Source organism: Uloborus diversus, chromosome 5, assembly GCF_026930045.1.
Source record: "Uloborus diversus isolate 005 chromosome 5, Udiv.v.3.1, whole genome shotgun sequence".
NCBI lineage: Eukaryota > Metazoa > Arthropoda > Arachnida > Araneae > Uloboridae > Uloborus > Uloborus diversus.
Genome location: NC_072735.1, coordinates 20044054 through 20061345, shown reverse-complemented (window position 1 = coordinate 20061345; position 17292 = coordinate 20044054).

Below are 17292 nucleotides of genomic sequence, written 5' to 3'. Positions count from 1 at the left end.
TTTGAGAATCAACTAATGGTGTTCCTGGAATATCTTGGAACAGGATCATTGGAATATCTTGTGCACCAAAGGTTTTTTTCTTTGGTCTATTCAAAAGAAACGATTTCAGTCAATCAATTATTATTTAATATTTTTTAAAAAAAAGGTCCTTATAAAACTTATATTTCTCTTTTCAAAGAAGCGGGTCCTTTATAAGTACATGGTCTCTTATTAGTACGCTAACCTTATTTAAAAAAAAAAACACTTCCAGTAAAACAAGCGTACGTATTTTTACCCTATTTTTAACCAGAAAAAAAAGTTTTCAGTAAGAAAAACTCCAGAAAAAATAAAATAAGTTTAACTACTTCTTTATTGCGCATTGACCCAACGTTCTTAGCTCCAAACGAACGAAAATGTTCTCATTTGTAAAATATACCTCAGAGTTTATTGCTTTGGACGGGGAAGACGTTGCTATTTTTCTAATTATTTTTGTCATAAAACACACAAGCAGTCATTAATCAAACGCTCAAAGTTGAGAACTAAGACGCGTGACAAACGCTGATCTTGATTGCACTCGAAGTTTTAAAAGTAATTACAGAGCAGATCATTAACCTGCAATTATACAGCAATTGTCTCATAAATATTCATTAACGACTGTCGTTTTTCCTTAAGGTAATGAATACATCCAACCCATTATTTGAACTAATTTCGTACCTAAAGGAATTTCTTGGGCAAAATGAATTTGGTTGTTTGCGCTTCTCGCAATGCCAGAAACGGTAAGAAAGTAATTTCAGTGCATGGCTGAGGGGTACTAAATCTTCTGCAAATTCTTAAAAAGAATTTTGATCGAACACAGGTTTGTTGGTTTCTTATTTCTAGCACAAATTCCAAAAAATAAACAAATAGAAACTAATAGTAATAATATCTTTTGCTGCTTGGGAATGTGACTAGTAACAAGTATGACATATTACAAGCATGAAAGAAAAATTAAAAGCTTACGACAGAGTTGAGGTGAACCGCATATTGATTAGTACTAAGCGATATCAGAGTTTTAATACCGCGATATATCGCTCTCCTAATATCGATATTTTCGATATATCGATATATTCTTGCGGGGGGGGGGGGGAGTGCAAAGGTTATAGTTAAGAGCATATTATATCGAAAAACAGAAAACATTTCCAAATAAAATAAATACAATTATTTCTCTAATTAAAACTTTCCTGGGGGGGGGGGGGGAGAGAGCGCGCAAATGCTATTGCTCAATGCATGACAAAAGGGCTTCGCAACGAAAAAGTTTTAAATATTCAATTCAATATTTTGTTTAAATCTTTCAATTTGAGCAGTCTCAATAATTTGAATGTACTTTGAACTATATTTCGTATTGACGTCTTAAATAGCTTATTTTTAGTCATTTAATAGCTCTTGCTTTAAGACTTTTTACTTCTTGGTTGAGTAACATTGAATAAAATACTAATAATAAATCTCTTTAAAGAATGCAGCTATAAATTTTGGGAACTATCACACCATACACCAATTAAGCACACAGAACTATGAAATATACCTTTAATTTACCTTGTGACTAGCTGCATTACCCGACGTTGCACGGTCTACCTCGAAAATAAAAGTTTTGTCTAGTGGCATGTTTAGGTTTAAAAAAGAAGGAAAAAAATAGCACAAACATTTCCCGTCAATGTGTAGAAAGCACAATTTTATGACTCAAAATTTAAATTTAGACATCATTGGATTTTCTAGCAATCATTCTGGATTTTCTGGCGACTCCTCCCCCCTAAGGTGTTGCACATACACCCCATTTTGATGAAAAAAAAGTTATGTGAATTCCTAAGCATCAAAGGACCATTGCGCCATGTTTGGAAAAAAAATCTGACGAAAATTGGATTTGCATAAAGAAAACTCCTCGTGGGGTGTATTCGCACCCTCCCCCTTTCTTCATGAATAGGCGAAAACCCCTATGACAATTCCTATTCATCAAAGTACCACTGTGCCAAATTTGGCAAAGATCAGACGAAAACTGTGGATTTGTATGAAGAGATCCCCTGTGGGAGGGAGGGTGGCCCCCCATTGCGAACAAAAACTACCCTAAGTGAATTCTTGAGCATCAAAGGACCTGTCTGGAAAATTTTTGCAAAAATCCGACGTAAACTGGATTTGCATAAGAAAAACCTCGGCGGGGTGTTTTCGCCCTCCCCTCCCTCATCGGTAGGCGAAAAACTCACTATGAAAATTCCTAAGCATCAAAGAATCGCAGATCAAATTTGGTAAAGATCCGACGAAAACTGTAGATTCGTAAAAGGAAACCCCCGGTGGAGGGGAGGGGGGTTCCGATTACGAACGAAAACTGTCCAATGAGAATTTTTGAGCATCAAAAGACCTCTTTGCTATATTTGGCAAAAATCTGACGTAAACTGAATTTGCATTAATAAAATCTTTATTTTTTAATTAAAATATATAATACATTTAAGACTATTCTTTTTAACGATACGCACATATTTTAATATTGATTTTAAAAATGCAATTAATTTTTCTTCAGCAGATCCAATCTAAAATCCATATTACTAGGTAAATCAATTATCTCATCAATCTCATTGTTTCACAATCAGTTTAACCGAAAAACGAATATGAAAATTTCTTAACTTTTTCCAATTTCGGTATTTGATGACAATTCTTAAACTGAAATCCAAAAATACCAAACAAAAGAGCTGCACTGAATTACCGAAGTAACGTTAAACCGTAAGTATGCTCGGATTCGCTTTGCTATAACAATTACGGCTTCAAATTCGTTAATGCGTAGAACATAAAAACCCTATTTTCGCGCATCCATCCTAGAAGTTCCGTCAATTCGTATGTGCCGCTTGTCTGGTGAAATTAGGAAGTTTCAGTTTCGTTCTATTCGGGGTTGAAGCGAAACGAGATTTCGTTAGATCGTTTCAATGGAGCCGTGTGTTATGAAAGCGTCAATATTTTCCCTCTTAATTTCGGAATTAAAGTTATATTAGTTCAGAACTGAAAATGATAAGTTGCGCTCCCTCTAGTGAGATAAAGGTGCGACATAAGTATTCTTATTAGGAATTTTTCGTTCTTAATTTTTTCAATTAAATATAATTCTGTTCAGTATTTTTCTTAAACATTTTATTGAGCGAAATATCAATGGTTAAATGTTTAACTTGAACTATGAATCGTGTTGATACCTCAATTGGTTAGTTTTTAATTGTTGCATTAGGATGCTTTCTTAACCAATACAAGTTCACTTTTATGAGCCTACGAGAGGCCATGTCATCTTTGTCAAAAAGAGAGCGGGGGTCCTTGGAAGGACCCCGCTCTGAATGGTGGTATAAGTTTTGAAAACTTTATAGGGGAGGGGAGCTGGAGACCAAACTGACAAAGGGGCCCACATTTACCTTCGGCGGCTTTTTGAAGTTTTCTATTTTACTATAATTAAAAATTAAATAACTGTTTGAAGAATGCAGAAAATATCTTGAAATTTCAAACACTTACCCATCACACACAGCTTTGAAAGATTATGTATTTTTAAATCAGCATTTTAATTTCTCCGTAATTAAGTCCCGTACTTTCTTTTCAAACGATATATCGGACGGATAGAAATCTAAATATCGTTATCGCGGTAGTAGATAAGTATCGATATATGACGGTATATCGCCCAGTCCTAATATTGATATCGAGATGGCACCTACTTAAAATATCAAAAAAGATGAACCCTGCAAAAATAGATTAGTTTCACGGGTATCAAATATCAACTAGCTTGCGTAGTTGAAGTAAAGGGAAGAGCCAAAGGATCTAGCATGACATTTATGAAAATCTTTTAACCTTTAGCAATGCTATATGGGGAAGAGTCGATGGATATCGCATGACATTTATGAACATCTTTCAACCTTTACAAAGCTATATGGAAGGGTCGAGGGATATAGCATGACATTTATGGGCATCTTTCAACCTTTACAAAGCTATATGGAAGGGTCAACGGATCTAAGATGACATTTATGAACATCTTTCAACCTTTAGCAATGCTATATAGAAGAGTCGAGGGATATAGCATGACATTTATGAACATCTTTCAACCTTTAGCAATACTATCGAGTTATACAGAAATAATTTTTTCAGTTTCTTTTTTTTTTTTGAAATGTAAGCCAGCTTCAAAATTCGATTTATAAATTTTAAATTTCTATTCGAAATTAGTGCACTGATTGTTATTTCAAGAAATGAGCATGGATAAGTTTTCACTAGGTATGTGGAGCAGTTGCGAAATTAATCAGAAGACGCTGCAGTTGATCTACACAACCAGAAAGTCGTGGACTTTCAGAATTCAGTTAAATGAACATGAAAAAAATCAGTTAAATGAACATCTACTCTTTCTTCTTCTATTAAAAGTCCCAAAATAAAGTTAAAACAATATTCAACAGGAAAATATCTTAATGAACTACTTTAAAATTACATTTTAGGTCAGACGTTTGATCAAAATTATAACTGATAATTATGTAGGTGGTACTAAATAAAAAAAAGTTTGAAATTCGTTGCAATTTAAAATGTACGTTGCTCGCAAAGTATACATAACTTTTAAAAAATTACCGCATTTCTTAAAAAATATATTATTTAGAAAAGACATTTCTTAAAAAAAAAAAAAAAAAAAAAAAAAAAAAAAAACTTTGAGAAATTCTTAGAATATTCTTCCTAAAAATAGAGGTCCATTAGAAAATGCGTGGATTTAAGAAGTTGCTTTAAATGCGAAACTTCTTTTTTTTCAAAATTGAACTGTACTTCCTTTTGTCGCCATCTGTTTTGAAAGTAAAGTTTCCTGAAGTTTTTAACAAAACTAGCAATAAAAGTAAATGCTTTCAGTTCGTAAATCCTTTTATTTCTTGGAGCACGCACTCATTTTCTAATTTGTCTTTGTCTTCCGTGTATAATTTCCGGTTTTGTAATGTAATGAAGATGTAGAAGGGTCAATTTAAAGGAAAATGGAATGGAGAAACTTTGAAATCAACAAAACAAAATCTCTTAGCACGAATTCTACTATTGTTTTTTAAAATTGATAAAACGTAAAAGCCTTATGTTTGAGAAGTAAAGAAGATGAGCGGGATCTGAGGGTAAAATATGATTGTTTTACAAATTTTAAAAGATCAAATATATTTCTGGAGTGATATTCTGGATGATAAAATAAGCTGTCTGTTGTTTTTTCTTTCCTCAATTTGAGTGAATACATAGCAAATAGTTTGCAATTCAAATGTCTTGCAAATGTTAGTTTCCTGTTTCTTTTTCGTTTAGTATAACACAAAGTTTCAGTTTGACTATTTATAAGAAACTTGTTTGCGACATGAATATGAAATAGTTTAACGCTGAGTAGCGAAAAAGGTTTCCATGTAGTTACTTCCTTATTTGCGCTATAGAAAGTAAAATGTATGTTCGGGCTTTAGCCAAACATTGATTCCGGCTTAGAGATGTAGCTTAGCATGGCATATTTTTCTGTACTTGAGCTACAGGCTTCAAAACAGATTGTCACAAAAAGCTTTAGATCCTTATCACCATTAGATAGTTCGAATGTTTTTGTCTATTTTTGTAGCAAAATACGTATGTCTGGAGCTTAAAAGAAGTGCTATAAGCATAATATTTTCAAATGAGATATTGAATCGTTCGCCTGTTTCCAATGTCAGATAAAACAAACCTGTCAAATTTTTCTGGGACTGTATTATATGTTTTGTTTTTACTCCTGGATTTAGTATTTTTGTCTGCAGGTAGCAAGCAAGGAATGAGTGTATAATGCTAAAAATATTTAAAATCAAGAGCTTTATTTCCCATGTCTGGAAGTGAATTTTTTCAATTCTTGAAAAAACGCGATTTTGTTACGTGCGATTTGTTATTCAATTTAAGGCAAAAAATAATATCTGTACGATGCTCTTGTGTTGGTTATGTGGACAGTATTTCAATAGGCAATAAACTCATTTTGAACAAAACAATACATTTATTAAAAACGTGTAAATATAAAATCATACAATGAACTAAAGAAACTGAAAACACCGCCCTAACCACTAACATAAAATACAACTGACAAACAACCAACAAAACAACTAACAAAAATAATCAAAATCAGTTTTTATGACATAGGGGCACGTGTGCGCACCTACTTGACGCACACTGCCAACGCGCCCTCTACTTTAATATATGCAAGGGATTTAACAATATCTATAATTTATGTATTATAGAAATCCTAAACTATACGGTGTAATATCCTGACAGCATAGTTATGTAGAGATTATTAGGCTTTTTATACATTCAAGTTGAGTTTGTGCATACATCTTTGCTGTTGCCGCACGCTCGGTGAAAAAAAATTTGAGGCAAAAATCAAAATGTATGCAAATTCAACTTGAATGCATAAAAAACAAATAACCCACAAGCATAATAACATTTAATCATACATCAAGAAAGCAAAAAAGTTATTTATTTTTTAAAACTCTGTTTCTAACGTTCTTTTAGAACAAAACAGATAACGAAATGAAAGGACTTAATTTCTTTCGAAAGTAATCGAAGTATTTTTTTTTTAAATTATGCAAATACAGTATATAAATTTTAGTTGCATAATTTCGGAAGGTATAGTTACCACTACAACTCTTCATTTACAAAACCTATATCTTCATCGCTATTATTATTATTTTCAGCTATGTCAGCTTTAGTTGCATCGTGGCAAGATTGTTTGAAAATGTAAACATATACGTTTGATTCGTTATTTTCGAGAACTTATAATTACAAACAGCTGCTTTACTCCTCTTGTTTCAGACTGTTTTTAAGTTTTACTTCAGAAGGGAAGTATGAAAGAATGTTTTTTCCTTGTGCTATACGTGAAGACACTCGCGTAATCTCTAAAGTGCGCTGCAACTGCGCCAACTTGATTAATTCCCTTTTGGCACAAAACTTACATGTAATTCTTTTCGGAATAAAAAAAACAAGAGTTTCATCTTGTTTTTTAATACAACTAAACTTTGTTTGAAGCTTCTACTAATTGTAAATAGTGTTAGACATGACCTGTGTTTCCTAGCGAAAAAGTCAAATTTTGAGTTTTGACCCTACGAGTTTGGAAACAAGCTCTTAAAGTAGCCTCGAAACAAGCAGTTACCATATTTAACGACGAATCTTGTTACGTTAAGCTCCTTGATAAAGCTCACGTCGTAATCCTTACTCATCACAATATAAGAGGTGCCCCTTTTGTTTTGTGAAAACGCCATAACTTCATGAGTTTATCAATTTTCGTAAATAAGGCACTATTTTAAAGGTGTTTTTCGCCGCCTTCAGCGAAAAATAAACAGAAATATCACAATGGGGCAGTTATATTGTTTTATTCTGTTTTTAAATACGCATTGCTTTAATTAATAATGCCCCACGAAGCGAAGATTTATAGCTGTATTGGTTAGAGCGTCTAAAAAATTGGTTAGAAACGCGAAAGTCGTACAATCTATTCCACCTTCGATTTTGTAGTATTGAATTACATTTTTTCTTCGGAATAATTTTGATCCAAATTTCCAAGAATGTGGAATCTAAAGTCATTGCAGGAACCACAATGGGGTTGTTTCCTTCAGTCAAAAGTAGTACTTTTTGTCACTGAAATTGATAGAATAAGCAAAAAAAAAAAAAAACATGGACTCAGAAAGTACTTTTATTTTCCCAACAGTTATTTTTTAATTAATTTTTTTAAATGTCCGATTCTTCAAACAAGGCATGGTCTTTATGACGTCACAAATGATGCACTATGGCGCATCTTTCTACCGCATTTCCACGTTATGATAATCAAGAAGCGAATTACAATTGCGCTCTACGCTTGCTATCAACCATATCGTTGCCAATACACGTGAGTAAAGATGCGAATTAAATATTTTGGACCGTGAAGCAACACTGAATGGCATTTCATCATTTGTGATGTCATAGGCAGAAGCGTTAAACGATGAAAGAGCACCGATTTAAGTAATTTTTAAAAAATATTAAACTTAAATAAATTATTTAAAAAATGGTCAGATTCTATGTTTTTAAGCATGCTATTTCAAAAAAAAAAAAAAAAAACTCTTAATTTTGGAAACGACCCCATTGTGCTGTAGCATTAAAATCAGAAAAAAAAGTTTAGTGTTTTTTTTGGGGGGGGGGGGGAGTGTCTGTTTTAATACCTCATAAAACTACAAAAGTAAGGCATCGTTTTATTTTATTTTCCACTGCTATTGGCGAATAATAAACGAACAATTCACATTGTTACTGCTATTTGAAAAATTGTAGTTAAGAAAAGATCGGATTTTTAAACTAACACTATCATAAGATAAATAAATACCTGTGTGCTGAACAGTAAAGTAAGACAAAACAACGTTAGAAGAAGCACAAATTTGTAAATTACAGCAGACACGTGTTTCGGCGTTACAGGGAACGCCTTTTTCAATGCAAAAAATAATGAGCTTATGGATGATTTCATCCATAAGCTCATCCCTGTAACGCCGAAACACGTGTCTGCTGTAATTTACAAATTTGTGCTTCTTCTAACGTTGTTTTGTCTTACTTTAACACTATCATGCTTGAATGTTTTGCACGGGCCAGTTAGTGCTGTCTTATTTCCAGAATGTTCTCCACATAACATGCATGCAACTTTCAAGTTTTACATGCAAATTGATATATACAGTAGCTCCCAAAAGTTCGTACACCTACGACTTCCAATGAAATAAGCCTCTATCCATTGGTTAGAATTAATATTTCGGAATAGGTATTTAATTACAAGATCTATGATCAATTTTCAACAAAACTACATAAAATTTTTTAAAAAAATATTAAAACTTAATTTTTTAAAAATCAAAAATCAAAAAGTGCCGGAAATTTTATTTCACAAAAGTCTTCGTTCACTTTAAAAAATGTCTATATTCTAACCATTGGCTAGGGTCCTATTTCATTGAAAGTCGTAGGTGTACGAACACTTTTGGGAGCCACTGTACATGTAATCAAATTAATTGGTAGACAGTTTTTTAAAAAAATGTAAGGAGAGTCAGTTAAAATTAAGGAAAAAAAAGAAACCCGGAGTCGGAGTCGGCATTTTTCTGAACGACTCCGACTTCACAGCCCTGGTAAAAACATTCTTCTCAAAAAGTTTATAAAATGCATAGTAACAGATAACGAAAGTCTTTAACATTTGAGGCATTATGATATCTTTAATGTGCTTAATATTTTAATTTGTGTACATTTTTATACGTATACTTGAAATTTCTTCCAATTCAACATTGTATTTCTTTCCTAAATAAAAATTCCATTTTTGAATAGAGTTCAAGATTGTTTAGAAGCAAGAAGAAATTCACTGATTGTTTTCTCCTTTTCACTTCCGAAAATTCATTAAATGAATATATTTCTGCACTTCAATAAATAAATCAAATTACTTTTCATAAAAGAAGATTTTTAACCGCTCAATTATGTAAACAGTATAAATTATGTCCTCCACCAATTCGGAACTCCAGCGCTCGAATACGCTACCTTGCGGTGATTTATAAAACTGCGAATGCAACTAAAACATTGCCACGTTGCGCTCCACGTGTATCTGTTGACGTAAACGCGGTCAGTTTGTTCTGAGTAACGCATTCAACATGTCTAAGAACGCCTTCAACAACAGAAATTAATTCGTCCCTTAGTAGTATTCTCGAGCTTCTCAAAAAAGTGTTAGTTTTCCTTATTTCTTTCAAAAAAGTATTAAATGGTGGAAGCGTAAACAAGAAAACTCTGGATTAACAAAATTGGATAACGTTATACCAGGTAAAATTTTTTATTGTTTTGTATGAATTTGTAAGAATATGAGTTTTTTTTAATCTTAAATTAATTTAACTAATCATACTTTACAGCAGCATTTAGTTGGAATGGACAGTATGCAAAATATTTTCTTGAATTTATTATCGTAGAACAAAATGAAAAATGTTTAACCGAGAAAGAATTTACTTTATTCCTTTTATTCTCAGCAAAGGTTTCGCCAAATTTGTTTAGGGTTATAGTTTTGGAATTGTGCGAGCAAAGTAGCCTTGGCGAGATTTCGCGTTTTTAGTTAAACCATTTTTAATTTTTATCATGAGTGGAATAAAATGATAGTATGATTCGATAATTAAAATTCAGAATTCGATAAGTAAAAAGAAATAATGGTCAATCAACTGAAAAGAAAACTACCACCATATATAAACTGTGAGTACACATTTTATTTATTTTGTTCTGAGTGAATTTGAATAAATATCAGTTTTTCAATTCGATGAAGAAAAAAAAACGAACTTAACAACATTGACTGGACACTTTTCCTTAACCTAATTCCACATAAATGATTTAAATAACCTTTGTTACTACAGTATCCTACTGAAATAGAAAGTATGCAAATACATTTTCTTGAAAATATTTATCGCAGAACAGATTGAAAAATCCAGAAAGAACGTTAAGAATTTGAACAATAAAAAATAAAAGTTCGCCAAAAATCTGTTTATAAGGTTATGGTTTTAAAATTGTGTGAAAGAATAATGTATCTTGACAAGATTTCGCATATCAGGTAAATCATTTCCATGACGAATGAATTAAATGCATGATTTCTTTAGATATCCAATCATATAGTCATAGAAATAAATTATTTAGTGTTAAACGTTACTCTTGACAGTCTGCCACGTATGTGCACTATGTGACAAAAATGTCAACAAATGCCGGAAATGTCACGAAACTGAACTTAATATGTACTAATGTATAGAAAAAACGGTACAAAATGAAAATGCCGTTCGAAGCGAACCAAAAATTTATGAATTCCGAATTCAACATCGTGAAAATGGCTGCTTCAGAACAACTTACTGTGTGTTCTGCATTAATTGTTTACTTTCGTAATACTTTTTGGTTTCTAATCTCTTTCTATATGGGTCAGAATAACCAAAAGACTTTGAAAAATCTTTTCAAATGAATAAAGCGAAAAAATCATACATAACAACAAAAATCACAACACTTTTAGCATTTTCTTCGTTACCACATGCGTTTGTTTTAGTTTTTAATTCCGCCATTAGACAGTGACTGCAGTGCCCCCTATAGTTCGTTGGAGTTGCGAATATGGGGCAAGGAAAAAAACTTATTTTGAATTCCATCGTAAAAACTAAATTGTTCTGTATCATTTTTTTTCTGTTGCCATTACAAGGAAACAAGAGAAAACGCAGACGATAAATTAAAAAAAATAATAATACGAAGAATCTTATGCATTGTAGAAGATAATAAATTTTAAAACTGAACGTGATACACAATAGACGAGAAATTTGTAAAAACTAGTGGTGGACAAAATTATAGACTCAATTTTTTTTTTATTTTGTTTCAATTACAACATGACTCAGTTTAAATTATTTTCATTGAAGTAAAGATGAATAGTTGAAGAAATAGTTCTAAAATTAGTACATCTTACATAGACTAATAATAAGAATAGACCGAGCTATGGCAACCCTTTTGCCGCTCATAAACCAAACCATGTGACTGGTGGATATCCTAGCAACAGCGGGCGTTGATGGTAGCAGACGATCAACGGACGCGAGAAATAAAATTAATAGAATTGATGGAACACGGAAGAATGATCTTTTATGGAGTCCGATTTGTAAATTTTGTTATTCTAGGTTGTAAATATTTTGTTAATATAGTGAGTTTTTCGTTTAGATAGTATTGTGCATTTTCTTTAGTCAATTTCAATAACTCTCTAAGCAATTAAAGATGCAAGCGCCCAAAAAGAATCAGCAAACGGTAAGAATTTTACCTACAATTTCAATTTAAGATACCGACTAGTACATTTTTGCGTTAACGCAAAACGTTTACGCCATTACGCTGACGTAGCAGTTCCAAATGAAATAAAAGTTACGGAAAATTGTGATCAAAAACTAATTACTAATGTCAAAATAATGCATAACTAAAAGAAAAACAGTTCAATCTCTGCACATGGAAAAAAATTATAATGAAAACACATTACTTCTTAAAATACATGTCGAGTGCCAAACTATAGATAATGTTGTTATCTAGCAACCATGCTGCCATAGTTTTCGCCAACCCTTCCACCAGTCACATGATATATCCATGAACCAATTTTTTCATCAGCAAGTCTGGGAAAGCTCGGTCTACTCTTATTATTAATCTATGACATCTTATCAATTAAATTAAAAAATTCATAAAATTAGAAAATTTGCAAATTTAATTTTTTATCATTACGTGAAACCTTGACAAAAGTATAAACTCAGAGGTAAAAAATCCAGGATTACGAGAAAGTTTCGTTCGAAAATGTTAATTTAACGCCATAGAATGAATAAATGTTGCCATCAGTGATTGCTAAAAGTTTTGTTTTCGGAAATTTATGAGAAACATATAAATGCATCGCTGGACAAAATTATAAACTCATTTTTTTTTCATTTTTTCAATCATAATTTAATTCAGTTAAAATTTTTTTTGTTCCAGTAAAGATAAATAACTCTCTCAGCATGGTAAAGCAGGATTGGCATTTCTTAATAGAAGATAGAACGCTGAAGATTACCAATTAATACTGGAAGATCATCTCTTACCTTTTGCTCATCTAATTCCTGGAGGTAACTGGTTATTTCAGCAAGATAACGCGAGTGTACACACAACGAAAAGTACAAAAAAAAGGTTCAAGCGCTGAGGTATCGAAGTTATCAAATGGCCAACTCGTAGTCCGGATCTTAATCCGATTGAAAATCTTTGGGGGACCACGGTTCGCAAAGTTTATCATGATCGGCACCAGTACCAAACCACAGAGGAATTAAAAAGGGCAATACTTTCAGCATGGAACCATATGCCACTGCAGCTATTGGAAACTCTTGTGAAATCTACATGCCCAGCCGCATATTTGAGGTAATTCAGAAAACTGGGGGCCCAACTCGTTTTTAAAAGTTTGTAGTTTACACTAATGGCTAGATTTAATGCAGTGTTAATTTTTAAAACATTTCAAACATTGATTTTTTTTTTCAATTTATCCATGTTAATAGCAAAATTACATTTTCCTATATCTATGCTTTTGTTTTACTGAGTAATTGCAAATGTAACTTAATTAAATTCAAAAAAAATAAAATAAAATTTTGTCAGCTTATAATTGTGTTTATGCAGTATTGTAAGTTTGTAATTTTGTAATTCAGCATTGGTTCATTTTTGGACATTAAATGATTAAGTATTTGAATAAAATTCTACCAAACTTCAGAGTTTCTTACTTTTGAGTTGATACCTTTGTCCAGGTTTCATGTATTATAAAGATATTAAAGTTGAGATTTTTTTAATTAAATTATTTATTTTATAAAGTTTATGAGTTATACTGAATTTAGGACTATTTAGTCAGTTATTTATCTTTACTGGAACATTATGATTGAAAAAATGAAAAAAAAAAAAAAGAGTTTATAATTTTGTCCAGCGGTGCATTTATATGTTTCTCATTAATTTCCAAAAACAAAACTTTTAGCAATCACTGATGGCAACATTTATTCATTCTATGGTGTTAAATTAACATTTTGGAACGAAACTTTCTCGTAATCCTGGATTTTTTACCTCTGAGTTTATACTTTTGTCCAGGTTTCACATAATGGTAAAATATTAAATTTGCAAATTTTCTAATTTTATGAATTTTTTTATTTAATTGATAAGATGTACTAATTTTAGAACTATTTCTTCAACTATTCATCTTTACTTCAATGAAAATAATTTAAACTGAGTCATGTTGTAGTTGAAACAAAAGAAAAAAAAATTGAGTCTATAATTTTGTCCACCACTCTATATCCGCAGATTAACGTTGAATATTTTGATGCAAAAAAATTTGTTTTAAGATTTTGCATTACACACCGAGTTAATAAATAATACATCTTCTGCGTTCTGAAAGACAAGCCTTTCGGCTTAAAATATTGCTTTCCAAGAAACCTGACGCAGGACAATAGGCCTCCACGCATTAATTAATTAGGGATGCTTGAATTGGAATAAGTTTGAATAATCTTGCTTGGGTTTATGCAAATAGAACTGTCTGATTGTCCAAAGACTATACAAGATGAAGTTATGCTTTGCATAAATCGAAAAGTTGTAGTCTCAAAATAGATTTGAAAGCGAAGCATTGTGAAATGCATACTTGACGCAAGTAAATGGACAAGATTAATTATCAGTAACAGAAATCGAGAATGGAAGATATCCAGGTGGAAATTAAACTTTTGTCAATTTTGATGAGTTTCAGTATTTATGCTTTCGGGATTAATTCAAAGGGGACGTGTGCTGCTTTCATAGTGCAACAAGGATAATTATTTCAGTTAAAAAATTCCAAGTTAACATGAAAAGTTGACATGCACGAGAAAACCAAAATGTATGTTGATAATGTACTTCAAATTGTACTTTAAAGTTATTTATATTTCAAAGATGTCGCATAGCACTTGGTATTTAATTGAAAGCTAAAAAAGTATATTATCATGAAGCAGAAATTGTACCCTAATGGGGTGGTTTCCTTCAGTCAAAAGTACTACTTTTAGTCATTGAAATGGATAGAATGAGCAAAAAACAAAAAAAAAAAAAAACATGGACCAAGAAAATATTTTAATTTTCCCTTTCCCAACAGTTATTTTTTAATTAATTTTTCAAAATGTCCGATTTTTCAAACAAGGCGTGGTCTTTATGACGTCACAAATGATGCACTTTGCCGCATAACTACTACGTTTCCATGTTATGATGTCAAGCAGCGAATTAAAAATGCGCTCTACACTTGCTATCAACCATATCGTTGCCAATACACGTGAGTAAAGATGCAAATTAAATATTTTGCACTGTGAATGGTAACATTGAATGGCGTTTCATCATTTGTGATGTCACACGACAGAAGTGTAAACAATGAAAGCGCAACGATTTAAGTAATTTTTTAAAAATATTAAACTTAAATAAATTATTTAAAAATGGTCAGATCCTATGTTTTTAAGCATGCTCTTTCAGAAAAAAATACTTTTAAAATTTGGAAACGACCCCATTCTGATTAAAGAAAAAGGTGTTTCAAATAAAAATTAAGTAACTAATAAAATGTATAATTTCTGAACATATAAGTGCCTTATTTGTGTCAAAGTAACGAAGCGCAACATATGACATTAGTTTGGAAATGCCCAGCAGCAGATTTATTATGTAGTTTCATATCTGTATAGAAAAAAGTTATGAATGTACATTGTACATTAACGGTGATTAAAAAAAAAGAGCAAAACCCCCTATTTATCCTTGTGTTTAAAGCTTAGAAAAGAAGTTGTGAAGTATATTTTTGTTAACTTCTTGTTCGAATAAAAGAAACTAAAAGTACATACAGCAAACTTTATAAAAGGTTGAGTGAGTTTAAAGCTACAAACTTGCTATACAGCTTTGAACATAGAATTTTAAGGCTATTATTGAAGATGTTTGAGCAAAAACTAATTTATAATGTCAAAAGTTCGAACATAGAAATCCAATTAAATGTCTCAAGATTTAAAAAATGAAGTTTCAACAAACTTTTCTTAGAGCATTAAACAAAAGTTTTAGTTTGCTATGTAATTTCTTCAATTGCCATGTAAAAGTTATGTTCAAACTAAAGCAGTAAAATAGCAGTTGAAGTAGCTTTTCAGTATTTTATTTCTGTTCTTTTTCACTAAACCGTTCTTTTCATGTACTCAAAAACAGCTGCTAGCTTATCAATGATAAACATTTCTGAGTTCTAAACATGTGAAATGCTGTTTTGAAGTATGATTTCTTTAAATCGATTTAAGAAAAAAAAGACAAATTTAAGCTCCTTTTTTATGTCCAATATGCTTTTTATCTTCGAAGAGACAAATCTGTAAAAGTTGAAATATTTATGAAATCTCCTTTAATCAAAATTGCATCCCGAAAAAAGTTTCTTAAAATCAAACATATTTTTCTCAAAATTACAAAACTTTTCCTTCAATAAGTCTTTGATAATGGGGTTGCTTCCTTCAGTCAAAAGTAGTACTTTTTGTCACTAAAATTGATAGAATAAGCAAAAAAAAAAAAAAAAAAAAAAAAACATGGACTCAGAAAATACTTTTATTTTCCCAACAGTTAGTTTTTAATTATGACGTCACAAATGATGCTTTTTGGCGCATCTTTCTATCGCGTTTCCATGTTATGATAATCAAGAAGCGAATTACAATTGCGGTCTACGCTTGCTATCAACCACATCGTTGCCAATACGCGTGAGTAAAGATGCGAATTAAATATTTTGGATCGTGAATGGCAATACTGAATGGCATTTCATCATTTGTGATGTCCATCCGCAGAAGCGTTAAACGATGAAAGAGCACCGATTTAAGTATTTTGTAAAAAATATTAAAGAAATTATTTAAAAAATGGTCAGATTCTATGTTTTTAAGCATGCTCTTTCAGAAAAAAATACTTTTAAAATTTTGGAAAGGTCACCATTAGAAATAATTTTAGTAAGGCATGAGATATAAATATAACACGTGATGCACTAGCGCAGCCAGAAATACCTTCTGGAGGGTTTTTTTCTTGATCGAAAATGCCTTCTCTGGAGGGGGTTTTTGATCAAAAATACCTTCTGGGAAGGAGTTTTCTTTAAAAAGCAAAATCACCTTCTGGAGGGTTTTTTTGATCAAAAATACCTTCTGAAGGAAATTTTTTGATTAAACATACCTTCTGAAGGCTTAAGGTTTTTTTTGGATCAAAACAGCCCTTTTATATGAAAAACTACTGTATTAGAAATCGCATTTATGTTAAAGCCAATGACTTTGGGGGGGGGGGGGTCACCCCTAATCTCCCCCATCCCTTCGCAGCTCCAGTGACGTGATGCGAAGGAAGTGGTAATTAAGAAGACTGATATCATTATCGTTCTAAGGCAGACAATGCTGAGTTTTCTCAAAGTATTGTTCTTCCTCTCATATTGTGGAATTCACTTTAATGTATGAGTGAGTAATTAGGTGTGAATAGGCTAATGAACATTGAGAGATCTAAATACTTCAAGTTCTTTAATTGCATTTATGAGCTATAATTAAGCCTGAAAATTAGTGCTTCAATTAGTAGAAGTTAAATAAATATTTATCAAAGTATTGATGCGACGCTGTTCAAAATTATTTCAGCGTAGAATATTTAACTCCAACCCAAAATAACTCGCTTTGTCTGATCTACCTGTTTCGTTTTAATCTATGAGAAAAATAGCTGGATTTGGAAACTTTGTATCTGACGCGAGTTTTCTACTTCTAATTTGGAAAGCATGCAAGACTTCATGGTTGAAACGTATTTATCATTCTTAAAAGTATGTTTTCCAATTGT